General features: G+C 38.0%; 1 long non-coding RNA gene across 1 annotated transcript; it reads left to right on the top strand.

Moving 5' to 3' along the window:
* Positions 1 to 246: 246 nt before the first annotated feature.
* LOC112951445 lies at positions 247 to 3,332 on the top strand. The gene is made up of 2 exons (XR_003250215.1): positions 247 to 321; positions 3,234 to 3,332. It is a non-coding gene; the product is annotated as an uncharacterized LOC112951445 (long non-coding RNA).
* The last annotated feature ends 1,716 nt before the right edge of the window (positions 3,333 to 5,048 follow it).

The following is a 5,048-nucleotide window of genomic DNA, read 5'->3' as shown; positions in this document are numbered from 1 at the left end:
TGTTGGGTAGATWGTGGTTACCTGTGCATCTGGATTTGGAAGAATCGCCCTTCGTAATTATGGTAGTGGRGAATGGCGAGGGAGATTACGCACCAGGCAGGCTGCATTAGGCAAAGTGCATGACCCTGAGCAGCACTTCATTGCTTTGAACCTGCAGCTGGCCCTTCCAAAGCAATTGCCTCTCCCTCTCCAGCCCCTGCTCCACCCGGATTGCTTGCAGCTGCAGTTGGAGGACTCCTCTGAGGACATTGTCCCCATCCTCTTCTGCAGGCCAAAATGAGATATCCTGAAGGAGGCTCCCTATCCTGCCTTTTATGTCATGTGAGTGTGATGCTCAGGCTTGCTTTCCTTTTAATTTCATTTTTTGGATGTTTTTGTTATTCTCATTAGTGATAGAGGACTTTTTTTTTTTGTGTGTGTGTGTGTGTGTATGCCAACAATCCCAACACCTATTCCCCCACTCTTTTGGGAGGGGGAAGAAGGATAAGAATGTGGGATGAGCACTTACCATTCAGACCTTTCTGTGTGGCTTTGTACAGAATATATTTGCTTTTGCGATGRGAGGGAAGTCATTGTGTGTATTGAGTGGTGGGCATGTCCCACTGCCCTTGCAGCATTCCTCCACCTGGGTAATTACAAGGCTTCCCCATCACACATTGCTGTAGCAAGAACCAGCACTCTCTGATTTCTGTTTGGGTTATTTGTATTTAAGTAGGCTCTAGTATTTCCTTCCCTTTGGCTTACTCTGACAGCTTTTCTGGGTATATGCATATTGCTGTGTTATCGTGGTGTATTCACTTGACCTGGATTTTTGAAGGTGCGGAGAACATGTTCACTCTGCAGTTTTTCATCCCCTCAAAGGCGACATCAAGTTTTAGGAAGTTCAGATATATAGTGAATTCTTTCTTCTGGTTCTTGACTTTTAGGTGAAATTAAGAACTTAAGCCTTTTTAATGTGTTTACCATTTTTTGTTCGTTCACAATTTGTCATTTCTATTTGGAATCTTTATTAAGGAACCAGTACATCTTCTAGATACAGTGTGTGCTACTCTTACAGCTCTGTAACCTAATCTTCTCTTCCTGTATAATTTATATACTGGAATTGTAATAGCCCATTGATTTTGTCATTCCACTGTTTCAGAAATGGTTTGTTACATTGACTAAAGGCCTGAGCTGACGCTCAGGAGTCAATGGAAGCCTTTCAATTGACTCTTAACAAGCACTGGATCAAAATCTAAAACACAACTCTTTCTATTGGAAAAGAAAAATGCAAAACTTTCCCTCAGCAGGGAAGAGCTGTCTGGAGAAAACGGAATACTTGTGTACATTTTCTCTAAAGGATATTCCCCAAGCATTGGGGACAATGTAATAGACCAACTATTTGGTTGAAAATAAAACAATTATCATGCAATTATGACAGCTGTCTGCCCCATTAATATGCAAATATTCATAAACAAGCTGACAAATTGCACATATGCAAGAAGAAGTCTTTAAATATGAACATCCCACTGTGTTTGTAGAACATAAGGGCAGGAAGTTTCTTTTTGGTTCAGGAAAATAGCAACATGTATTTCAAAATAATTTTGCTTTGGTTTATCAGATGCACATTCCCAAGAGTGAACAATGAGCTGTGATGTGTATAAATAAAGTCATCATGTGCCTCAGCACTCCAAAACTTAAAATGTTTACTTAAAATTGGCAGAAGTACTGTAAATCTGAGAGCTATTCAAGCTAGGTTAACATGAAGAAAACCTATACTTGTGCGGTAAAGAAACTGCTGTTCTTCTGAAGAACTCATTAACTGATTACACAAGTTAATCATTCACTAATTAGCAACCTGTGTTAATTAGTATTCCCATATTAATTGTGATTTTTTCATTGACCACTTGATTTAATTGCTCATTTGTCCCATATTAACCATTCATAATCAGATTTACACATTAACTACTTTTAAGGTAAGCTACATAAATTCATTTTTCTCCTAGTTGATTATTAGGTAATTTCCTGGGTAATTATTCACTAGCTATCTCCTAGTTCATTATTTTCTACCTTGCAATCATTATCTAGTCTCCAATTAATAATTGAATAAACTCTTTCCCCAGGTAATTTTTAACTAGACATMCCTTATTAACCAGTAAATTACCCCAGCGTTAGCAGATCTGTCCCAGCCCTCCATTTACATGTGTCTGGGCTGGCCTAGGTGCCACGCAGTGGTGACTTACCCTGTACCTGCCACCTGTGTTAAAGATAATAAGCCACCATCTGAGCTGGACTAAATGTGATTTCCTTAGCAAGTGACTACCAGGATGCCAGAATARAAGAATGTTTGGGAGTGAACAGTGTCCTGTGTTCAGACAAAACACGCATGTGGTAATTTCCCTTGCCCCTTTTTGAGGTGTCTGAGTGAGCCTGATTTGGCCATTCTCGTTTCCCCAGCTTTGCTATAGTCGCAGTGACAAAGGAGATTCCAGCCTTGTGACTGTGAGCTCTGATATCTAAAAGAAGGAAGTTTCTCCAGTTGCAGGGAAGTTGCTTGATGAAGTGGGGAAAAATAGCAGAGGAGGAGGAGCACAGTGAGCTCTCCGGAGGAAAGGAGTCTAATGAGAACAATCCTCCTGYGATTTTTTTTCTGGAGTAGCAGAGACAGGTAACCCACATAGGACGAACGTGTGGGACTATGAAGAAATGTCATTAGAGAGGCAAGCATCCCCRTGGCCTAGCTCCTGCTTTCAAAGGAAGGGTGACAACTCTGAATACTGATGCACTCTCAGATTTCACCTTTGCTTTACACAGAGGGCATGCTGTATAATCAGGACTGCTCTGTTTGCCCAGAGGACATGGGATGTGGCTAGCATATCTTCCCAAATTTAAATGGATGGAAGCTACCATTCCATCTCATGCAGACTGCTGAAGGGCCACCCATCACTATGACCTCCAGTATAAATCAGTTATTCTATGAACTATATATAAAGAGTCTGTTTATGTTTCTCTCAAGAATTTTTCCCACCACAAATATTTTCACTATTTTCTCCTAATTTGTTGTGGAAAAGACTGTTGTAACTTTATTCTCTGTGAAGGCATAGTTTGCTTTTCATCTAGCKCCATACACAGCTTCAGACTATTACTTGGAATTTAATTTAGATATTTCCTATTTGTAGTAGAATATTTTGAATTTTGTTATTTAATAATTTTATGAAGTTTTTTTTTTTAAAGGAGGGTGTGGTGTTTTGCAGATCGGTGTTCAAATGTTTGTATTCTTCCTTTGTCCAACTTCCCACTGGTCGTCTCTTGATGAGGAACCTCGTGAGCATTTTTCCGTGAAAGCGAAGAACTGAACATGAACTGCAGGATTTGTCCAACAGAAAGGTGTCTCTGGACTGGCTTTACATGAGCTTTCATTCAGCTCTTCTTTCAAGCTCTTTTTCCTGAGGCGATGCAACCAGGGCTGTAACGCAGGGTAGGGGCTTTGCTGTGATGAGGTTGCAAGGCCAGTGTAAAACTTCACAGCAGAACAGGAGAGCCCTTGCTGCTGCCCTTGGAAACAAGCCTTTTGAGAACTGTCAAATGACTTTGTGGCGTGTAGAGGTTTAGCTGAGGGGGAAAAGCAAAGAACAACTCTGAGATTTTTCTAATGTCACATTYAGGTTGCATAAATCTCTATATCTGATGAAATGTGTTTTGCGTATTATTTGGAGAAGAGGGCCTTAAAAGAAAAGTTAAGAAGCAGAGGCTGAAATAACTCAGGTTACAAAACTTTGGCATTTGTATTAAAATCATTTTTATAATTTATATTAGATTGTTAAAATATTTTTACACTAAGATATGTTTTAAATAGGGTAAATCCCTAAAATAATAAGATGACCAAGAAGCTCTTCAGAGCTGCCGGCCTAATGGCAGATATGAGACGACAGAACACAACAGAATATAAATTGAAGAAAGTTGTATATTAAGCACATGTTGCTTGTAAATTTATTTTATTTCTCATTTACGTTTCAACATTTTTCCGTTTTTTTTCCTATTAGGTATGCTGAATTTTTGTAGAAATACATCTAACTTTCTGTCATTTGCTGACAGCTTAACTTTTATGTATATTTATAAATGTATGTCTATAGAGAAAGAGGGACAGATGCATTTTCTTCTCCCTCATACACCTGAAAACAGAAATGTGCCCATAAAATTTATAGGCATTTTGAAATCAAAGCAGCTGCCGTAGAATGGAAACATGTAATTTTGACTACAACTTTCCTGCTTCTTTAGGAGAAGTAGTGGAGGATATGTATGTCATGATGGATGCTTCCATGCATAATATGTTCTCAAGGTCTTACCCCTTGAATGATTTTACAGTATAATAAGCTTTTAGGATTTCAAATGGCTAACTTTGTGAAGCAGAGATTTCTTTCCTGGATTCCCAGGTTGCATTACTTTCTAAATCATCATGGGGACACAAATTCATTCTTTCGTTTCAGTTAATAATACTATAACAGAAAAAAAAAAAAAAAAAAAAGATTTGAAAAGATAAAGTAATAAAAAAGATAAATCATTTAAAAAAAAAAAAGGAAATCTAATTTTTGAAAGGAGCAAACTTTTTTTAAGGCACCTTCCACGTTCAATTTGGTGTGTTAGTAATATCAAGTCACTGAGTTGTTGTATACAAACACCAAAAAGCTTTTCTTGATATACAAATCTGAACCTTCAGTCATTGGAGAGCAAGGACACAGCGGTGACCTTTATGGGAAAGTGCTGTAAGCAGATAGTGATTTTTCTTGTCCTTTAGGTTTTCTGTAAGAGAATTCAGAGTGGGTGAAAAAGAGGAACTTTGGCAATTCACAGTATGGAAAGAATTTAAAACTATTTGTGGAAATAATTAAGRTAACGGTTTTTGCTTGTTTGAGTTCAGTTTAGTAAACTACAGTGTAATTCTCATTTATTTTAGCTTTGATTATTTCAGTCTATTCTTAAGTTATTCAGAGAAGATTTGTCAAAAGAACCTAAGCATCTGAACACAAAGTACTCCCAGATCATTTACTTCAGGAAAATCCTTTATCTTT

The sequence above is a fragment of the Nothoprocta perdicaria genome, unplaced genomic scaffold (assembly GCF_003342845.1).
Source record: "Nothoprocta perdicaria isolate Ctin4 unplaced genomic scaffold, notPer1 scaffold_105, whole genome shotgun sequence".
In the NCBI taxonomy this organism is placed as follows: domain Eukaryota; kingdom Metazoa; phylum Chordata; class Aves; order Tinamiformes; family Tinamidae; genus Nothoprocta; species Nothoprocta perdicaria.
Note: the sequence above shows the minus strand (reverse complement) of the source record. Positions and strands in the feature narration are given on the sequence as shown.